The following is a 24,376-nucleotide window of genomic DNA, read 5'->3' as shown; positions in this document are numbered from 1 at the left end:
CGAGCAATCATCAATAAAATAGAAAAAAAAATTCCCGAGAAATTTTCTTTATTGAAAACAATTCAATTCATTTTTCCATCATCATCAATATTGTTCATACATTTTGTTGATAATGATAATGATGATTGGTGTTTAGTTTTACGATTTTTCCAATAAAAAAACTTAATACTACTACCACCACCACTATATACACCCTGTATGGTAGTTTTTTTTCATTCAATTCAATGGCCTAATGTATTACATATGGCCATGATGATAATGCCGATGAAACCAGTGAATCCAATGAACAACCAGGAAAAGACGACAGCCAAATGATGAAAATTTATAATAATAAAAATGAAAACAAATGGGTCTGTTCACATTTGTTATTGTTTGTTTGTTTGTTTTCATCATCATCATTTGTGTTCCACTTGGAACTTTTTTTGTTTTTTTTTTTTTGGATATTTATTTCACTTACTCACTTTTCATTTCATTTCTTTTTTCAACCAGTATTATTTGATTTTAACCATTTTTCGTTTTGTTTTTTGCCATGACTGTTCTTTTTTTGGAACGAAAAATAAAGGTGGCAGAGACGAGTGGAGAAGGAGGGGGAAATTTTTTGTTTTCAGTTTCGGGTAATGGTTTTTTGTTTTTTCTTGAGAAAAATAACAAAATTTCAAGATAAAAAAGTAGGCGACAATCAGTCAACCCAAACTTGAAAAAAAATGAAACAAAATAAAAAAAACTAAAAAAAACAAAATAGAATGTGTATGCTTGTTCCAATTGGAACAGGACAAAAATGATAAAAATGAATGATTATGATGATGATGATGTTTTATTCAAGTATCAATTTTTTCAATTTTCAAGTTTTTTTTTGTGTGTGGGTGTCCATCATTATCTGCTTGAAATCGATATTTGACAGAATTTGCCGGCTGTTTTTTAAAAAATGAAATTTGCAAGCAGAAATAGTGAAAATGAATTTTTTACTTTGAAAAAGCAGAATATCCGAGAAAAAAAACCCTAACCAAATCTAAACCTGAACAAAACTTCAGGTATACCTGATGACAGAAAAGGCGTCATTATTATCTTTTTTTTTTTTGTTATTCAAAGAATAATTTTTGTTGTTGTTTTGGATTCCAGGAAAAGAAAAAAATTCTGTCATCATTAACCCAATAGGTAATTTACATAATAAAACCTCGACGACGATGATGAAAATTCTATGACAAAAAAAACCAAAAAACCAAGAAAGGAATATTGTTTCCGCACCCTTAGTTTATGGTTTTATTTTGGGAAATTGCATTCAGTCAAACAAAACAAAAAAAATGAAAATGAAAATCACTGAAATTAACCTGAAAAAAACCACCACAGAAAAATGGATCAAATGATTATGTTCTGTGTGTGTCTGTGTACCTTATTATTATTATTCAAATTCATTATATTTTTCAATGTTTGACAATGATGATTATGATAATGGTGATGATGATGACAATGCTAAACACGCATAAAGAGAATAAAGAGAAAACACAGAAAGAAAGAAAGAAAAAAATATTCAAATTAAGATTCAAATTAAAAAAAAATTGACAAACAAACAAATAAAAAACGCCTTTTGAACATATTGTTAATGTTTTTTTTCGGGATTTTTTTTATTGATTAAGAATTTTCTTCTTTTTCAAAAATGACCTAAATTTTACTCAATTTTCGCTCAAAATATTTTTGATTCGCTCAAATTTTCTGTGACTATTATCATCTGTGTGGTAAAGAATTCAATCATAATGAAAATAATGATGATAATAAGGTTAATGATGTAAAGATTTTCTTCATGTTGAAGAACGAAACGTGCTTTTTTTTCGAAACAAACGAACAAATCACGTGTTGGCGTTACAATGAATGAATGAATTGAAAAACAACAACAACAACATTATCATTATTATTGTTGTTGTTGTTATTTGTTGTTCAAAAGTGTTGAATGATAATGGATTCATTAATTTAATTTTAATTTTTTTTCATTATAAAAAAAACATTATAATTAGATTAAAAAATATTCAAAATAACAACAACAACAACAGAAAAAATGTCGAAAGAATTTTTAAAAATTGAATATTCAAAAAATCCTACATTATATCATCATCATCATCATCATATCATCATTATTGAAATTGAATCCAGGATATGGTTATTAGATATATGTTTATAACAAACAAAACAAAACGAAAAAAAAATTCATCATCAATGGATGACCTATGACAATATCCATTGTTGTTATTGTTGTTGTATGGAATGGAACATTCAATTTCTATGCATACAATATTAGCCAAAACAAGTTCAGACAACAACAGAAAATTTTGTTCCAAAAAGGATTCATTCATGCCTCGTGTATATGTTTTTTTTTCATTTTCATTTTCATTTTCATTTGCTTGTTGTTGTTGTTATTGAATATTATGACCATATGTGTTTCAAATAATCAAATAATAATCAAATAATAATGGTGAAAAAATTTGAATATAAACGAATGAATGAATGAATGAATAAACTATAGTGCATTAGGGCCCTATTTGCAAAAAATACATGCAGAGAAACATTTCATTTCATTTCATTCCATTCATTGATTGAATGAAAATATTCAATCAATAAATAATTTGTGTATTGAAACATTTTTTCTCTTGTATAATAATAATTGACAAAATGACCATGTCCATATCATTTGTTGTTGTATCAAATGATGGATGTCATTTCTCTCTCTCTCTCTCCCTCTCTCGTTTGTCATTTGTTAGTTCATTAGTGTTAGTTATTTGTTAGTTAAGTGAAGTGAATGTTATTTTCATTCATTCATTCATTCTAAATGTGAACATTGATCGTTTTTTGGATGTATGTGTGTTTTTTTGTTGGTATGAATTGATTTTTGTAAGATAGCTTTTTCCCTTTCACAAATCTTATTCACCCATTCATAAAAGCCGTTACAAAAAATTAAATTAAATTAAATTAATGATGATCATTAACATTAACGACAACTACAACAACGACAAAGAAACAATTTTTGTAATCAGTTAGCTAACCATTATCATCGTCATTATAAAAATGTTATTCATTTTTTTCACTTTCATTGACAATCAATGATGATCGTTAATCATTTTGAAGACGAAGAAGAAAAGAAGAAGAAATTTTAAAAAAAATCCTAATCAAATAAATGATAATGACATAGAGATACTGTAAAAATGATGATGGAAAGTTGAGAAGAAAGAAAGGATAAAATTTCCTGTAAATTTTCCCTATTTTTCCTGTTCATCTTTTTTTTTCTACTTCAACAAAATAACTGATAATTAGATTTGATTTGATAATTAGTTCCGTTATTTATGAATGAATGAATGAATGACGATTATCATTATTTAAATTCAAAAGAAAAAAGCCTTAACAAACGAATTGAATATCAATCGATATTCGATATCAATCATGCCTACGCATCATTTTTTTGTATGATTTGAAAAAAGAAAAGTTTTGAAAATAAACGGTTTTACATTACCTTGATGCCGCTGTAATCATTATTATACGAGATGAATGAATGGAAATATGTGATGTGAAGAGCAAACACAGAGAATCACTGTAGAAAAAAAATAGAAAAAAATTTAAAATTAAAAAAAATTGATACATTTTTTTAACCAGAAAAAAGTCGATTCAAATTTCTTTTCGTCGATTTCGACAAAAAAGAATTCATTCCAAAAAAGTAAATGACCCTTCAGAGCTTCCAGATCTTATCGATCATTTTATTGATTCGAGCAACAACAACAACAACAACAATCTTTTTTCTTTCCTAACAATCAAGCCAATCAATATTGAATTGTAAATAACGACCAATTCGAAATAATAATGATGATGATGATGATCGAGAGAGAGATAGAGAGAGAGAAACGAAACTAACAACAAAAGCAAAAAAGCCAACATAATCGATCAATCAATCAATCAATCATTGATCAATAGCCAAAGCAAAAATGGAAATAAAGAAATTCAAGTAGCTTCTTATTTTTCATTCGTTTATTATTTTGGCCTTTCAAAATCAACAATGATTTTAACGTCATCATCATCATCCTGAATCATTATCCGATATTCAATGTTGATTGAAATTGATGGCTGAAATGAAAAAAAATTGAAAATTTCTTTTTCAATTTTCCACAAACCTTTCATCTTCAAATTGACCATTTTTTGAAAGTGACCATTTGCCAAAAGTGATAATAGAAAATTTGAAATTAAAAATTTTTTGACAAATTTGCTTCCGTTTTGTCAACTGTTTAATGAGAAAAAATTGTCAAAAAATCTCTTGGCTTTCATTCATTTGTTTTCCCATTCGCTTCCAATCATTTGCATCGGTTATCATCCATCATCATAATGATGACGATGATAATGATGGCAGCCAAACGATGACGAAGAAAAACTATTTACATTATCATCATCATCATCATTGATTGAAAATTATTATTATTATTTTAGAAACTAAATAAAAAAATGAATTTATTTTTTCCCCTTTTTTAATATTTCGCTACTATTTCCACCCACCACTCTTTTTTTCTTATTTTCATGTATCTTTGTGTGTGTGATTGAACCATGTTATCATCATCATAATAATCATTACTTGTTTGGGTAGTGGTAATGTGGTGGTCAGAGTGATGATCAAGATGGAAATTTAACGATTTTTTCGTGACTTCTGGGGCCAGTTTTTGTTCATGTCCAAAATGATGATGGCTATCGATTTTTTCAATGATTCAATGACGTAAATGTAAACTTTATTTTTTCAACAAAAAAATGAATTGAAACTAACCAAAAAAACCACCACTGTAAAAAAAATTGCCAAGATAGATAGATAGAGTGATGCGGCAACAACATGGATGTCTAGATTGTTTCCATCATCATCATCATCATCATGAACATTATTATCAACAACAACAACAACAATCGTGCAATGTGTAGTGCCATTGTCAGGAGAAAAAAACCAAATTCACCATTATCATCATCATCATCATTGATTGAATAGAATGAATGAATGAATAGAGAGAGTTCGATTGGTCAAAATAGTCGAATGTTGTTGTTTGTTGTTTGAATTGATAACATAGGAAAGAAAAAAAAATATGGCCAATAACGGCCATATAACCGTATCGATGACGACGACGACTATTGATTACTTGAACGATCAAACTTGAATGAATGAAAAGAAAAGAAAAGAAAAGAAGCAGCAGTATCATCATCATAATAATAAAAATAAGAAAAGATATCATATCTATGGCTATATGGTTATGATGATGATGATGATGATGATGATTCGATACATTAAGTATTTGTGAAAATTACAATAAGATTTTTTTTTCTTCTTCAATCTTTCATTGTCCTTCTTTTGTCTGTTGAGTAATGTTGGAAATTCAGTTGTTTCTTCGTTCAGTTTTGTTTTTGTCTTTTGTTCTATCATCATCATCATCATCATCTTTATTATCATCATTTTAGCATCTTTGATTGTCGTTATTTCGTTAGATAGATAGATTGGTTATTTTATGTTATGAAAATTTTTATTGATTCTTCGAATCGAATCAAATCAATCAAATCAATCGATTTCTTTTTGGCTATAAATAATCTAAAATCTTCTATTTGGAAATATCCAGGAAATTAGAAACCAACAAGAAAACAATGAGCAAGAAAATGAGAAAACGTGGTTTTAAATTTCATATTTGCTAATGATATGCAGCCACAGAAAAAACACAAAAAACACGCGCAGGTATTAAGAGAAACAAAACACGTACAAAAATCATCCATTGAAACATCTCAATAATACAAAAACAGAAAAACTAAATAAATGAATAAATGAATAAATGAAAAACCTGATGATGATTTACATCATTATCATCATCATCATTATCAATTTCATAATTAGCGAAAGGTTTTTCTTTCTTTTTTGTAGCATAACATTAACATCATCATCATCATTCGTATTGGATTTTTGTTTTTCAAAAATTCGGAAATGAACAAAATCCTGAACTAAAAGAATGGTAAAAAGATTGGAAAAATACAAATGCAAAATCTCTTAATAAACTTGTAAAAATGTATTTGTTGTTTATGAATGGCTCCTAAACTGTGATGATTACGAGAACAAAAAAAAAGTAAAGAAAATTAGTGCAAAAAAAAGTAAAAGTTTTCATCATCAACATTTCTGGAAACTTGTCGAGAAAAACAAAAAAAATATGAATATGAAATGTGTTGAATGAATGAATGAATAGGGAAAATTATGGAATTCAATGATGATGATGAAAACATTTCACAGAAGTGTTTTGTTGTTGTTGTTGTTTTTTGCGTTATACAACATAGGTGTGGTACCTGTTGTTAATATCAGATATTTTTTTGTTTTCCCGTTCATCATCACATCATTTTGTACAATGTGGTCATCACATCATCGTCATTTTAGCTACATTTTTTTTGTTCGAAAATTATCAATTTTTTTCCTTTAAAAATTTTGTTTCTGGAAACTTTCTTGGCTACTAAGATTTGTTGTTGTTTTTTTCGGGAAAAAAAATCCTGTTAAGGAAATGTTTCCAGCAAACAAACAAAAAACGATTTCTTATTACGATGATTATTGGTTTTGATATTTGGCTTTTTTCTGTTTGAATTATGTATATTTTTTTTCATTTTCATTGTTCTTTTTTTTCATTGTTGTTGTTTGGCAAAATTTCAATTTCGTAACCAATATTTTTATTATAACAACAACAACAGCAACAGAAAACGGTACACATTTTATGAACGATTATAATCATCGACAAAATTCATATTTCCAATAATGTGAATAAATCAAAGAAAGGAGAAAGGAGAAAATGAATATCATCATAATCATAATAATTATGATTATCATGTTATGTTGGTCAATTTGTATGCAAAACTACAAAAAAAAATGAAATATATAGATATTTTGAGCCAAATGAACAAAATCCAGATGAACAAAAAAAGAATTGAACATTTGATGATCATTATGAACAGAAAAAAAATCATGAATGTTGAATGTTGAATGTTGGAGAAGAAAATTTCACAATCTTAGACGAACAATGATGATTTGTGCACGATTTTTTTTCTGTTTGAAAAATTTCTACTAAAAAATTCATTTGAAAATTTACATTATCGATTGGTCTGTCTGTGTGTTTCGTGTGTGTGTGTGTGTGACACAATTGCTTCAATTTGCTTATTTATTTGACCATTTTGTCCAATCCAACAATTTTTTTTTTTGATAATGAGATTTTTAAGAAATGAAAAATCTCTCTCTCAATATGGTTACCTACGGAACCATCATCATTTATCATTGTCGTTATGTTCAAGAAAATCAATTGAAAAACGAAAAAAAAAAATATGATGGATGCTATGTAAGCTGTTGGTGGTGGGCCATTCACATAAGTTTTTTTTTTGTTTCATCTTTCATTCAGTGTCGTTGAGATTTGTTGTTGATCATCATTTCACTTGTCATCAACCAAATAACTAACTTTGTTTTTCGTTAAGAAAACAAAAACCAGAGAAAAACAAAAAAAACATGATCAGGCTGAAAATTTTGTAATCAAAGAAAACGAATGAAGAAACGAACAAATTGGATTCATGTTGTGTGTGTGCATCCTTTTCTTTTTTTCATTTTCAAATTGGAACTGTAATTTTGTTCATTTCATTTCGATTTTTCAATTTTTTTTTACAAAAATGAAATTGAATTTTTCGTTTGTTTTGACAAACAAACAAATCGGCTAAACAATGAAAACAACAATATGCAAATGTTTTTTCAACAGCCAAAAAAAAAAATTAAAATTTTTTCTTTATTATCAACCAAACAGACATGGAAATGGATGAGGCAAATGGAAAGGATTTTTTCCAATTTGAAACATTTTTAGTTTCAAAGTTTTTTTTGTTCATTTCGATTCATTCATTCATTATCTTTTTTGTTTCAATGAAAAAACAAAATCTACAAGTAATGAATATGAATATTTTCATCATCAAAAATGTATTGTCTTTTTTTTTGTTGTTAAAGCAAAATGAATGATCACATGATTAAAACAAAACAATATGGATCCAACAACAAACAATGATAGATGGATGGATGGATCATTCATATATTCAATATGTAAATTGTATACAATGTTTTTTTCATCATAATCATCATCACATGATGAATTATGATCATCATCATTTTGTTTGTGTGCGAATATCATTTTAGTTTTTAGTTTTTTTAGAGGGATTATATTACAATTTCGCAGATAATTGTTAAACAAAAACAACGATATGTAACAAAATTTGTGAAATTTTTCTTCTTCTTTTTTTGGAAATATTATAGAAAAAAATTTGCATATTTCACATGGAAACAAATCAAATTTCTCGATTGACCTTCAAAAGCATCCTAGTCCCCACGCAATGAACAAAAAAAAATTATTGATGTGATGAGTGAAAGTAGACAACAGTAACAACCATAAATTCGGAAAGTAGAAATTTTCCCCCAAAAAAAAATTAACCTTAATTCGCTTGGCCAAAACGAACGAACGAAAAAAATCATGATAAATCCCGGCCGGCTTACGAAACGAAAAAAAAAATTCTTCCTTTCGTTCCCCTGTTAACACCGATAATAATTTATTCTTCGAAAGAAAATTTATCCCCGATCAAAAAATGAATGAATGAATGGATGAGCCTGAATGATGAATTAGCCGTATCATCATCATCATCATAATTAACATCAAATTCGTTTCGTCTTCTTCTTCTTTCAAAAACATCATTCTCTTGCTTTGTTTTTTATAAAAAATATTTCATTTGTATTCAAACTTATTATCATTATAAATAGTAAAGATAAACCACCACCACCACCACCACTAACCTAGTCTGTCTGTGTGTCAAAAATGATTATCATCATCATCATTATCATTATGAATATTTTAATGTTATTCAATCGCAAAGTAATGATTAAATGTACATTGATGATTCGATCGATAACCCAAATTGGCTTGTTTTTTTTTGCTTTGTTTTGTTTTTGTGGTTGATTAGTTGAATGAAGGGAATCGAAAACCAAAAATTTACATTTTTTCACCAAAAGACAATAAGTAATATATGTTTTGGTCGGATTTTCAAGTTCAAAATTGTTCAGGTCGAATTACTTATTGATTTTTGATTTATCGGATTTGATTATCGCCAAATAAATGAATAAATATCCTTGATAACCTAGAAACCCTAAAACTACAACAAGCCCAAACCCATTTTCATCTATCTGGTTTTTATCGAATCAATCAATCAATCAATCACTTAATCGATCGATCGATCGATTGATTTGCTAGAAAACATGGCTTTAATATTATTAATTTCATATTCAATTTTTTTTTTGAAAAAATTATTCAGAACAAAAACAAAAATTGATTATAATTCAATGATTTTCAAATCAAAGATTTTGAATTTTTAAAATTTTAAAAAATTCAAAGTTTCAATAAATCAAACAAACAAACATAATAATCACTGTAATCAATTTAATTTGATTCAAATTTTTCTTCTTCCTGTTTCTTCGACCATTATTATCGAAATTATTGTCTAGAAAAGGAAGAAAGAAAGAAAATTTCAACAAAGAACTGACTGACAACAAATCATAAAGTTCGTTTCAATTTCGTCAATTTTTTTCCCCTTTCATTCTCTTGTTTCCGATTCAAAAAAAAAAATCCATCGATTGTTTTGTTGTTGTTCGATTGACAATTGAATTCAAATGAAAACAACAAAAAAAAAAATTATATGGTGGCCATCATCATCATCATCATCGTAATCAAATCATAAGAAAAGTAATCAAGAGAGAGAGAGAGAGAGAGAGAGAGAGAGAGAGAGAGAGAGAATTTGTGTCAATATGATTTTTTCAGTGAAAAAAACAAACAAAACAAAATGACATTGAAATGATACAAATGAATGAATGAAAAAATGGCAAGTTTTTCCATTTCATTTTTTCATTATAATCAAACAAACAAATCAAGGAAGAAAAAAACCTTGACATCAATGAAATTCAATCGATTCGATTCGATTTTTTTTTTTTGATTTGATTAATATGATGCGGAACAGAGCAAAGCGAAACAAAACAAACAAAGATTGAAATTAAATTAAATTACTTTCATTTTGACTTGATAAAAATGAATTTATTTCAACAGTAACAATGACAAACAATGTGAATAGGCCCTACAAAAATCAAATCATATTGTACACGCAACGTTATTCAATAAAACTAAGTTATCCTAAATGTACAACAACGTGTTAATATTAATGGCTATTTTTTTTTGTTGTTGCCATCATCATCATTATCATTCATTCATTTTTCTCTGTTTTGTTTAGTCTTTTTTCAATATTGCATTCCATTCTTGATTAAATTCAATCTCATCATCATCATCACTTCCAAGTTCAACACACACTATATACACACCATATACATACACAGACACACAGACGAACCATTTATGTGATAATAGAAAAAAACAAAAATTTACAAGATTTTTTTCCTGTTTATTTCCAAAATGTTTTCATTTTCCTTTCGTTCGTTGCTTTCAATACAAATTTATATGGATATCCGACGCACAAACAAACACACTACACACACACACATAGATAAAACGTACGTACATCTCATTATGTATGATGATCAGGTATGATGATGATGATCATTGTGAAACAAAATAATTTGTTGTTGCTGTTGTTGTTATAAAACTAATGAAAAAAAATCAAGGGAATTTTGTGAATGTAAAGTAAAACGAAACAAACGAACTAGACATATTAATGATGAAAAATGTTAACTTTTTTTTTGTCTTTTTCTACTTGATCATCAAAAATCTCTAGAATTTTCAATGATGAACAACCAATGGGAAAAAACGGATGGAAAATTTTTTGAATTCTAGTGAAAAAAAAAACCAAAAACAATAAATTATTCATTCAGTTTTTTAAAAATAGAAAAAAATGATCATAATTCAAGTCGATTGATTCTTGAAGATAAAATAAACAAAAGTTCTGGGTAAATATTTTTCATCCAGAATTTTGCTGACCAAGCTTTTGTGAATGAATTTAAATGTTTTTTTGCAAAAGAGAGAAAAAACTTACATTTTAATAATAAAAAAAATGATTACAAAGAATCATCTTCAATGTTGACCTAAATTCCATATTCTGTCCATTTTTTTCAAAAAAAAATTGATAAATTTTCATTCATTTTAATGGAAATTCTCTTTCGGAGAGGGAAAGCAATGTCAGCAAAAACATTGAAATAATTTTTCAATTTCATTTTTTTCATTCTATAGAAAAATTCTGTTACTTTATGATAAGAATTGATTTGAAACAAAACCAAAAATATGAAACACTATATCTACACAAATATGAATTTAAAATTCCACAAATAAAACACAGAGAATAATAAACAGAATTTTACAAACAAAAAAAAAAACGATAAAGTCTGTTTATTTCTAAAACGAAAATTATTATTTATTACATTTGAAAATTACAAATTGAATTTGGTTGTAAAAATTCAATTTTCACAGTGAAAATAAATCTGAAAAAATCTTGAAAATTGAACGTTTAATCAAATAAGCAGACACACAGACAGACACAGACACGGATAACAAAATCAAATCATAACCGAATCATTTCATTGCTTCAAAATGGTCATTTTTTTTCCTTCTTTTCCTGGGTTTTCAAATCTCGACGAACAACGAACAACAAAAATTAGATTAGATTAACCTGGTCGATCGACTGGCCAAAAAATAAACGATCCAAATGGAACGCTTGAAAATGAGTGATAACAATAGCAAAATGTACAATTCATAAACGACGTAATAATTATGATATTCATTACAAACAATGAATTATTTTTTTTTGTTTTGTTACGAAACATTATTATTATTATTATTATATGTAATAATAAATAACGAAATAAATAACGATAACGAAAATCTAAGGTGTTCATTCATTCATGTCGTACAATAATAATAATAATAATATCATTTTAATATTGCTAATTTGCATAAATTCATAAATATTATCGTCATATATGTGTGTTGTGTGTGAGTGAGTTTGGTTGGTTGGTTGGTCGGTTATTTTCTTGGTTTTTTCGCTTTTCGGGATTTGACAAAAAAAAAGAAAGCCAGCGAATGCAGTGTAAAGCGATTCCGAAAAGTCAAAAAAAGTCGAAAAACATTCATTTGGCTGGCTATAAACACAGAAAATTTCATTGAAACTTTTATTGGCGAACCAAACAGAGAAAAATCATTGAATTTCTTTTGGAACCTAGTAATCATAACGATAACGATGATAATCATAATAATAATCATAATCGAAACTGAAACTGAAACGAGAAATTATTATTATTATGAAACACGGAAACTGCAAAAAAGCAGAAAAATATTACATTTTTTTTCTTGGCTGGTTCTATTAGCTTTTTGTTTTTTCCAATAATATTTTTCTGGCTGCTGTTGTTGTATATGGCCATCCTAGACAACAGCGAGAAAATGAATGTATGTTCCAAATGGAACAGGCGAAAATGTTGTTGTTGTTGTTGTTGTTATATGACGCCTAGAAGATAATTAATTTGTCACATTTACACAGCATACAGCACTGTGTACTGTGTAATGTAATGTTGTAAATGTAAAAATTGTAGTAGGAATTTCTTCGTATTCATTATGGAACGACATACATATAAATAAATAAATTTATCACTGATTTACAACCGAAACAACAACAACAACAACAAGAGAAACAACAACAACAACAACAAATCAAACAACAACAACAATCAAAATGAAAATTTGCTACCTACATTCTAAAACAACAACAACAACAACAAAATTATTGGCCTGATCATCATCTTTATTGTTTTTTCGATTTTAATAATTATCGTATATCTTCGTATATTGATTGTAATGTTTTCGTCTATTTTTTTCTGTTTTTTGGAATGTAATGTATTGGTGGGCGCCATCATCATCATCATCGGCAGCCAGCCAGCAGCACACGATTTTGTCCTCGAAAATGAAAATGAAAACTCCCAAGAAACATGCTCACGAAGATTATAAAATGAAAAAAAATTATCAATTTTCTTTGGAAATCTTTTTTACTTTATTGAAATTAAATTTTTTTGATTTTTTTGTTTGCAACGAAAATCAAAATCAAAATCAAAAAACCTGATTGACCATCATCATCATCATCGAAATGATGAAATTTTTTTTTCGAGAAAAAAACAAACAAACAAAACATCTGCAAAATGATGATGGAATTCGATGATTTTTTTGATCGAAAAAAAAATCTTGACAATCAAAACAACAACAACAACAGCAGAAGAAGATCAACAATCATCTTCTGACGATCATCATGATAATGATGATGATGATGATCATGAAAGTAGAAATAGTGGAAAAATGATTGACCAACCGAGTGACCGATGCAAAAATATCTTCTTCTTTTCATTTGTTCTGATTTAAATTTTTCAGAAAAAAAATTGATAAAAATTTTTCATTTGACACACACACACACAGACAATCGATCATGATTTTTTTCAAATTGACATTACATTTATGAATGGGATTTACTTTGCTTTGATTATTATTATGTGATTGAAATTATAATTACGTAAAAATAAGAAGAAATTTGCATAATCTTTATCATCATCATCATCATCATTGTTATATCATTGTGAAACCACAATTCATAAAATACGTGACAAAATAAAATATTGATTAAGATAATCCTTTTTTTTCACCTTTTACCTGCTGCTTTATATAAGTTACATAATAAAATTAAATATTCAAACATTATGGTGATGAGCATCTTTTTTCTGTTCATCTTCATCATATTGGATTTATGTTTCTGTTTTGAGGATTTTAAATTTTTCATTATTCAATTTTTTCTGAAAGATAGATAATACACCTGTCAAATATATGTAAATTATCCATTCATAATCATAATGATGATGATGATGATGATGATTATGATAATCATCGAAATGATTTTTTCTAGATTGACCATGACCTCAACTTTTGTTTATCACACAAGAGATAGTGAGAGATAGAGAGTGAGAGAGAAAATTATTCTTAGAAAAAATCATCATAATCGATTTAAGGAAATTTTTCTACTTTAGTTTTTTGTTTCAAGGTGTCAACAAATGATGCTGTTGTTGTTGAATAATCGTTAAATGAAAGAGGAGGGTGTTTTCAACAACAACAACAACAAAAAACGACAACAACAATCGTGTTGTTGTTGTTGTTGTTGAAACTACCACACCTATTTTGGCCAATTTTTTCCTATTATTTACACAACTTTTTTTTGCATCGTTTTTACCGTGATTCATGGTTTATAATCAATCAATTTTCTTCTTCTTCAATCCGTTTCAACTGAATTAACTGAATGACGAATAAGAAAAACAAAAGTAAATCAAAATCGAGAGAAAATAAGCGAAAATTTTCGAAGCAAAAAAATCAATTTTCAACAAAGTCAAATCATCAATGGATAATCATCATTAACCATGGATGATGATCATGATTTTATTTAATTTCCAAAATAAATAAAAAAAACTCGTGATGACCAACAGTGAACACACACACAGAGAGGAAGATTGTAAATCAAATTGTCAAATTTGATTTTTTTTTCTCTCTTTTTTCAAATACAAGTTATATAAAGAACCGAAACATCTATCCATCCATGTCATTATCATCATTATCATCAGTTAGGTTAGGTTAGTTAACCGAAGAAAATCAACGATGATGATGATGATCATAAACATTCTTAAGCAATGGATGTTAAAGGCGAACATTTTTTTCACCCATAAAAATTTGCGTTTTTTTTCCAGTTAATTTTTCAATTAAAAAAATAAAAAATTCCACAATTTTAGACACCCTGTAAATGAAATGAATTTTCATTTAACCCTCATCAATTTTGTTTCGTTTCGTTCGTTTTTTGATTATCAAAATATTTTGTCAAATCAATCTACCTACACAATGCGAGAGAAAAAAGAAAGAAAGATTGTTTGGGCGCAACAACAACATCAACGTTAACCCTAAGAATGTGAAAAACGAAACGTTAAAAAAACGAAACCTGATCCACCTACGATCCTGCTTTTTTGCGAAGAAAATGAAGAAAGAACCCACCAATTAATCGGGAAAAGAATGGGTGAACAAAAAATTGAATCTTGCACAAAAAGAAAACAACACTTACCGGATATTAACACTTATTTGTTGATGAAACTTTACCACAAATATTTTTTTAACACTTAAACACACACACACACAAACACTATTGGATAAAGATGAAAAAAAAACACTATTGATGATGGATCAAACAATCAGTCAATCATATTACAGTAAGTCGTCAACACATATATTAATAGAATCATCTAGATTTGGATAAAAAGAGTAAAAATACATTAGATGATGTATTCAACAGAGAAAAAACACAAGCAAAACAAGAATCTAGGATAATAATGTTAGCCAAACCAGAACCAGAAAAAAAAATACATTTCTGACATTTCAAACACAAACACAACAAAAAAAATCATTATCATTTGCCAAGGAAAAAGAATGACTTCTTTCTTTTTTTTAATTTTATTTGGATCACTGATCATATAGATCATCCATTATCATCATCAACCATTTGTTTTGGTAAAGATCCGATTTTGATTTGATCATCATCGAAATCAGGATCAGGTTTTGTTTTTTTTGTTTGTTAAGTTTCTGTTTGATAATTATTCCATTAGATTTTGTGATCGTTGAGGTTCAATAATTGTTGATTTTTTAGGATTTTCAACTTTTTTTTTTGACATTTACAATAATTGAGACATTTTTTTTCAAATGTCACCTGTAACCAAGGATAACAACGGGTTATTTTTTTTGTTGTTGTCTTTAATCTATATATGAATGCATGCGTATCGCGGAGAGAGAGAGAGAGAGATTGATTGAATCTCAGGTCAGAAATTGAACAATTTTGTTACCTGTTACCTGTATGTTTTTCAAATGGATGATTTAAGAAAAAAAAATTCATAAATGACATGACATTATGATAAATGAAAACAACAGAACAGAAATGAAAATATCTAGGCTGTTGTTGTTGTTTGCAAAAAAAACTGTCAACCTAACCTAACCGGTTACACACACACATAGAGAGATTTTTCTGGTTGACAATCATCATCATTCAAACGTAACCAAAATGAATATTTTTTTTCAACAAAAAACCGGACCAAAACCGTAATTTAAAGAAAAAAAAAAATGTTGGCTTAGATTCAAAAAACATTTTTTCAAATTTGCTTCGTCTCTGTGTATATGTCTTATATACCAATCAATTATTCGATTCATTCAATCGAATCCAAACAAAAAGTCTTCGAGAAAATAAAATGATGGCCAAAAGAAAATATTCAAAGATGTAATCATCATCATTGTGTGTGTGTGAATGTGAATCGATCGAGAAAAAGAAAATTTCTTTGATTTTTTTTTTTCATTGTTGAAGTTTTAAAGTTTCAAAGTTTGTTGTTGTAAATCCGGTTCTTCGTCAATTCAAATGTCAATGTGGAAATGTTATTTTTTTTCACTTGGATCATATCGTATGTTTTGTTGTTTCGAAATGTTTTTCGAAAAATTTGATTGAAATTATCTCTTGTTGTTGTTGTTGTTCAACAAAGATTATGGCGCCCGATTGATTATCGAAACATCATGATGATGATGAAACAGAGAGGAAAAAAAACAGGTGAAAATCATCAAACAAATAATGCTGATGATGATGAACAGATGATGATGATAATGGTTTGTGGTTTTTTGATGAAAAAAAACAAACAAAAATCATCATCGTTATTATCCCCTCTTCAGTTGAAAATCGATCCATCAATCACCATCAACAACAACAACTAAACGAAACGAAAATCCTTAAATAATAATAAGCAGATGTTTGAATAAATCTATAACATCAACAAAATCGTGTTAATAATTTAAAAGAAAGCTATTTTCTTTCTTGCTTGTTGTTGTTGTTGTTGATAATTTACACGTGTCATACATAGATAGATTCTTTGATTATCAATCAGGATATCGATATCGATTTTTTTTTTGAAACCCAAAATTAATTAAATCGAAAAAAAAGATAATTTAATTATGATACCGGAGTATAGAGTTGGAATCAGATGTGTGCAATAATGAAGCAGAAGACAGGTATATTAAAAATCCAATATCCTTTTCGATGAAAAATCGATTTTTTTTCGTCTTCTTAATATTCGAATTATAAACACTAATTACATTTGATAATAAGGGGAAGGTTAGGTTGGGTGATTATGCCTGTGATTATTCAGATTTCAATTAGGTTAGGTTTGAATAATTTGACCCAAAATTATGGGGACAATATTTTTTTTCTTCCAAACAAACATCCAAACACACATTTCACATCGATAGAATTTCATTACATTCACAAGTCAAGCCAGACCAAGCCAGGCAGAAGAAAAACTATGAAATTTCAATGAAAAAATGCCAAAATATCTTCTTCAATTCAATTTTTTTGGTTTTTCTTGTCGTGACATACACACACCAACCGACCGACCGACCGACCGATCAACCATTCAGCCAGCCAGCCAACAATAGATTTTACCATCAACCAAAAAAAAAAAAAAAAAAAAAAAAAACGATCAACAACAACAAAAGCAAGATTGGGAGAAAATCTTTGATGATGATGATGATTTTTGGCTAATAAAATTTTCATTTTAAATGGAAATAAATCTTTTTTTTTCTTCTTTGCAAAAAAACAAAATCGTGGAATGCAATATATGGATGGTTAGTTTGGTTACTTTTTTTTTCGTTGCTGAAAGAAGATAATATCCCCAGTCAATCAATCTAAAATATCCTTTTTTTTCTGGTTGTCTATTTAAACACAACAAGTGGTGGTAGTGGCAATAGTGGTGGTGGTGGTGGTAGTAATTCAACTTTTCCGTCCAAGTTTTATTTTCTTAGTTCGTTGATCATTAAGAAACGCGTGAAAGTCACGATCAAACAAAAAAGAAAAAAAAAGAAGCCTAAGGCCAAATCTCACGACGAAATGAATATAGATTGAGAGAGTGAGGGAGAAATATTGGCCAACCAAAATGGATGTTGATGATGGAAAATAATGATGGCGACCCGACTACAACATCAAAACTTTTAAAAAACAATAAAGATGACCAAAGTTAAGGGAAGAAAAAATCTTTTGAAGAAGATTTTCCATTCGAACAATAATAATAAAAAAAATGAGAACGAAAACAATTAAGATTTTCTGTTTTGTTTTGTTTTGGGAATTGCTGACCTAATGAATCTGATTGACTGATCTGCGCACACTGACATCAATATTTGACAAATAATTTTCTGTTCAGTATGCGCAGATCGAATATGATGTGAATTTTTTTTTCTCATATCGTAACATCGTAGTAGCAGTGGGCGTAATTTTTTCTAGCTACCAGAGAAATTTTTTGGAAAAACAAAAACAAAATTTGGTCATCCAAATCATCATCATCATCGTTATTGTTTGTGACATCCGGATAGCCGGAAAATTTAATTTATTTTAATAATATGATACCATCAACTAGCCGAAATTTTTGAATTACAGCTTGCGCGATAGTTGCTGTTGATACGCAAGGTGTGCGTGGCAATGTTTTCCTGGTGAATTAGAATGACACTTTTTTTCTCTCTGTATGTGTGAAGATAATAACATAGTCTGCAATCGATCCGTAGCAAGTGCTATTTTCTTGGTTAGTTTCATTTGATTTTTGAATTTTTTTTTTTTTTTTTTTGATTGACAAAATCAATTTCAATTCTACTACCAACACTACCACCATCAACTAATCATTAAAAAATGATTAGTTTCGCTGTTTGTGAATGACTCATCTAAATTCATTCGTTTTTCTTTCTCGTCAAAATAATGATAAAAACGGTATTAACAACGCCTATCGGTTTTATCGGTTTGTTTGGCTGGTCATGTGATTTTTTTTAACGATAGGGTGATATTATTTTCTCATTTAGCAGAAGAAGAAGAAGAAGAAAAACTCTCGCTCTTTTCTTTTTTTTCCTAACGATAATGATCATTATCATTAACATTGAAAGTTGATGATTATGATGATGATATCAACTTTGATGAAATGGACATTGAAAGAGGGGAAAAATGAACGATGAAAAAGAATTGTGATTGAATTCAAATTGAAATTTTTTCGAAACAAACAAACGATACAGAAAAAAATGATGTGAAAAAAACATACTGAGGATGCAAAGGATGAAAAAAAATATTAATAATAACCTAGGTTTGAAAAACTGAAAAACATTGACTTGTGGAAAGAAGAATTTCTCGATTTCGTTTCGTTTGTCATCATCATCATCATTATTATGATTTTCAACATTTCTTGTTTGGTTGGTCGTTCAGTTTCGTTTGTTTCATCATTTCAGGAGGATTTTTTTTTTTTTTGCGTATTCCGATAATAAAACATAGAATTAGTGGGGTGGAGTATGCCGAATAACAATAACAACAACAACAACAGAAAAAAATCATTTTACAAATCAAAAAAAACGAAACGAAATCGACATTCAAAATGATGATGATGATGATAATGTGGAAGAGAAACAACCAAACAACCAAACATTTGGATGACATTATAATATAATTTACCTGTAGTTTTTATTTTTTTTCTCATTCAATTTTCATCAGAAAATTCTTCCTTATTTTTTTTTTTTTTGATTTAATAAAAAAAAATTTCACTTGCTTGGCTAGGCTAGGTAGTTTTTTTTCTCATCATCATCATCATTTTTTTGGTTATTGTTGCGCAAGCTATACATGAAATGAAACGAGAATAAAATAGATTTTTTTCTGTTCTGTATCTTCAAGTTCATTTCAAGATGATAATGATGATGATGATTCGATTTTCATAGTCGTCGTCGTCGTCGCTATTATTATATTCGCATGACTGAATTTGCGAGAAAAAACATTTTTTTTTACTCTAAATATTCACATTTCTTCTGCATTGCTACGCAAGCTGTTGTTGTTGTTTATTGAAGATCGAATTGTCTCCAGATGATGATGATGACCAAGAAAATTTACAAAAACATTTTTTTTTTTTTTTTTTTGGAAATGAAATTAAAATGATCAATCAATCGGAAACATTCCTGGAAAGTAGCAAGAAATGAAAAAAAAATTTCAGGTCAATCAAAAAAAAATGGTTGATTGTAAATTGGTTTTTTTTTTCTTCAAAAAGTTTTTTTTTGAAAATTCCAGTAACGGATAATGTTTTTTTTTTGTTTTGAATTCAAGAAAATTGAATAGAAACTTTTTTTTCTGTTTTCATTGATGGTCAGAATAAGTTTTTTTTTCTTTTCTTGATTTTCTTTGATTTGATTTGGTTGAATGGTCATGTTGAAAAAAGAATGTTCTTCAAAACAAAACAAAAAAAAACATCCAAAAACGAAACTGGTTATCGAAAATTGATGAAAATGATGATTGTTTTTGAATTCATTTGCTTGCTCTATTCATATATATGGTATATGTTTGATAAGAAAATGAAAAAAAACATTAACCGGATACACAATGCATGTATGCATGTGATCATTACCGGGTTTGTTTAATGTGTTAATGATTTGTGTGTAACGTACTTTGTGAATTATTTTTTTCTATTCAAGAAGTCGATTATCGATTTCGATACAGTTCAGTTCATTTTAAATAATAATCATTATCATTATGATGATAATGATAATGTTAATGAGTATTGTAATTATCATCATCATCATCATCATTTGTTTCAACGATAAAAAAAAATCAAAAACAAAACAATTTTCAAGTCAAAAATCAATGAAAAAAAATCAATGATGGTTTGGTTAACCGATTCCTGGAAAATTCAGGAAAATTGTGAAATTCCAAAATGCAAATAAAACCAAACCAAATCAATCAATGGTGATGAAATCGAATAAAATCAATTTAAATTCATCAAAACTAAGCTAAACTGTAAACTGAACTGAATGAATGAAAATTGGTTGATTTTGATGATGATGATGCCTTGAAGCAAATATCACTCTCTCTCTTGGTTTTTTATTATCAAAATGTTGATTTTTTTATATATCGTATGGCGCCCAACTAACTCTAACTGACAAACAAACAAACAAACAAACAAATGATGATGCTGCCAGAAAGAATTGAAATAAATGAAAAAAGTAAAGTAAAGTAAACGAACCATCATCATTGCTAATTTTTCATTGAATTGATTGGGAATTTTTTTTTCGATTTTCATTTTGGGTTTTCAAAATCAAAATGAGAGTGAATTTGATTAATGAAAAAAAAACTTTGCATAACTGAAAACATAGAGACAGAGAGAGAGAAGGAAAATCTGTTTATTTTGACTTTCTGTGATATTAAATCAACATTTGTGGATTAGATTAATGTTTGATGTTTGATTTTGTTTCCCATCACCACCATCATCATCATCATTTATCATCAAAAAAATAGGCCTAACAATGATGATGATGATGATTAATAATGATAATTACTTTGGTTTTTTATAAACAAAAAAACACTATATAATAATGATTGTATTGATTGATCTGATTGAAATTTAATCAAGGAAATACTGTTGCTGCTTGTTGTTGTTGTTTTGGATAATTAAAAATCAATCAAACAACAACAACAACAAATTATCATCTTTAAAAGGGTGATTGCAATTTGCTTTTTTCTGCAAAGAAGACTTCTTCTTATCCTTCCTTTTAACTGAAAAAAATGTCGCCATCAGAAAATTTTTTCTTGCTAAATTTCAATGATGATGATGATGACCTAAAGATTATCGTCGTCAATCAGGATCATCATCTTTGAACAGGAATGACACACACACACACACACAGCAAATGTCAAACATGGATAAATTATAAGGGGGAAAAAAAGGTAAGAAAACATTTTTTTTGGTGACATTTTAAGGTTTTTTTTTCTGCTTGAATTTATTTTTACATTAACATTTCATTCAGTTTTTCATTCATTCATTAAGTTTCTCCACTGAGGAAAGAATCAGGAAAATCAAAAATCAAAAACCGATATGATTTTTTCCATTAACTTAAAAAAAACATATGTCATGGGTGTCATATATTTTAACCCAAGAAAAAATTTCTTAAAGAAAATTTTTTTTCAAATTTCTACAATTCCTGGATATCTATCCACACTGAGAGAAGAAGAAAAACATGACATAACATCATCATATGACATTGATTTTGCTGTTGTTGTTGCTATTATTCGTTTTTTTTGTTTTGTTTCACATCCTTCAAATATCTCATTTGGCGATTTGTTTTTGCTTTTTTTCACAGAAAAATATTCCCGAAACAACAAGCTTGTCATTTTGTAAAAAAAGGATTTACCTAATCATCATCATCATTATTTTAAATGAAAAAATGTCTTAATGTTGTTGTTGTTTGCTGTTTGTTGTTGTTGTCATCTTTTTTTTCAATTTTCAAAACAACCCTTAATTATACAGTTTTGGTTAAAAAAACAACAACAACCAGACAGATTGGACAATAACCCTTCCGTATATATTGTCAAATAATAATGATGATTATGAATTCAAAATTATTCACACCATTATCATCAAAGAAAATAAAGAAATCAACAAAGAAAATTCCCCAGAAATTCACCAGAAAAAAATTTTCCGGAAAATTTCCAAAAATTATATTTTTTTTCAAGTGTGTTACGTTAATATTATTTAAAAAAAAAAAATATTGAAAAATGAAATTTAAAAAACATGATTTAAATTGAATCATTAATGACGAAAATGACGAAAAAAAAGTTTATTTTCTATATGAAATAACCAGAAAAAAACAAGGCAAAATAATTAATTTTAATGATGATCAGGAACAAAAAAAACATTATCCCTTTTTTTCATTATTAATTACCATCATCATTATAATAATGGTCATCATCATCATCAAGACGGTAATCAAAAAAATGACGACCGAAAATGATAAGGACAGTTTGGCTTTTTTGTTGGTCATAAAAAATTCGAGAACCAAAAAAAAAAGTGACACTTTTGATTTTTGATTTGATTCGAGTCCGAAAAAACAAAATTCTTTGCTTACCTGAAAATTGTTTTCGAAGAAGATGAAAAAAAATCAAAAAAATTGAGAAACACACCGGAGAAACAACAAAGAAACAACAACACTTGTTGATTGACAAAAAAAAACAGAAACAAAAATCAATTAATCCAGGTAAACAAACAAACACAAACAGACGAACAGAGAAACACATTCATTGAAACAAAAAAACGTAATTTTCTTTTTTAATTATGGATGCAAATTGTTGTTGTTGTTGTTGTTGCTGTTTACAAATTGATTTTTTCGTGAAACAAATTAATCAAACAAAAACAAACAAAACAAACAAACATTCACACACACACACACACACACAAGTGATGGATGAATAATTTTTGGACACATAAAAATCCAAATTCAGTCAAATCAATTATTCATTTGACATGACAGATTTGAATAATAATTATTATTATTACTTTTTGATTGTTGTTGTTGTTGATTGTTGATGATGATTTTTGATTGATAAATCAATTAGAAAAGATTTACATAACCATTGACAACTTGCAAACTTTCAATCAATCAATCAGAATTGATTGACACAAACACAAAGAAAAACACAAACATCAATCAAGAGACAGACAAAATTTTTTACACGTGTCTGAATTCCAATTAAGGATTTTCTTCTTTAATTAATTAATATTGACAAAATGACAAGGATGATGGACGAAATTTTTTAGCTTTAACTTAGTTGAAAATAAAATTCACCGGCCATTGGTCATTATGTTGTTGTTGAATTTTCGAAACAAAAAAAATCTTACAGTAACATATATAGATGTGATCAGTATGGAAGACAAAATCACACTGAATCCTATTTGATAATGATGATGATGATGATGATTGAACAAAGAAATAGAGAGGAAATCCTCAAACTTGTCCAAGGTAGTAGTATAGAATTATGTAGGAAACAAAATTTTTTTTATTCGAAAAAAAAGAGAGCTAGCAGTAAATATTTTCTATTTCTTCTTCTGTTTCTTCTTCTGTTTCTTTTGGATATAAACAAGGAAATTCGACCGAATTGTGAATCCTTCAAAGATCCCTAACCACTACCACCGTTATTCTTACCACTACTACCAAAAGAAAAAGAAAATAAAAATTCTTTTCCAACCTCCCCTCCCCTCCTCTCGCGCGGACTTCATTGACCTTTATTTTATTTTTCCGACCAAAAAAAAAAAAAAAATCAAAATTTTCAATTCAAAAAAAATCCAAGAAAATTTTAATTTCTTTGGATCGAAATGAAACGAAAAATTTCTTCTTATTTCATCATTTGAAAGTCCGTCAGTCAGTCAGCCAGTCAGTCAAGAAAAGAAAAAAACATCGGTACA

At 27.9% G+C, this 24,376-nt stretch overlaps 1 protein-coding gene across 2 annotated transcripts in view; it reads right to left on the bottom strand.

Annotated features, from left to right (window-relative positions):
• Positions 1–23,474, bottom strand: part of LOC113794668 (uncharacterized) — an 84,144-nt gene extending 60,670 nt beyond the window's left edge. Inside the window, exons 1-2 of one of the 2 annotated variants that reach the window (XM_075820124.1) lie at positions 23,043–23,474; positions 3,497–3,574 (exon numbers count right to left, since the gene is read on the bottom strand). The gene's annotated coding sequence lies outside the window, so the exon portion shown is untranslated. Of the gene's footprint in view, positions 1–3,496; positions 3,575–15,168; positions 15,320–23,042 lie in introns of those variants that run through there. The other variant, XM_075820123.1, reaches the window with a different exon arrangement.
• Positions 23,475–24,376: the final 902 nt, after the last annotated feature.

The sequence above is a fragment of the Dermatophagoides pteronyssinus genome, unplaced genomic scaffold (assembly GCF_027571235.1).
Source record: "Dermatophagoides pteronyssinus isolate colony J.1.1.1.1 unplaced genomic scaffold, Derpt_VIB-CSIC_2022.12 sq0005, whole genome shotgun sequence".
Classification (NCBI taxonomy): Eukaryota; Metazoa; Arthropoda; class Arachnida; order Sarcoptiformes; family Pyroglyphidae; genus Dermatophagoides; species Dermatophagoides pteronyssinus.
Note: the sequence above shows the minus strand (reverse complement) of the source record. Positions and strands in the feature narration are given on the sequence as shown.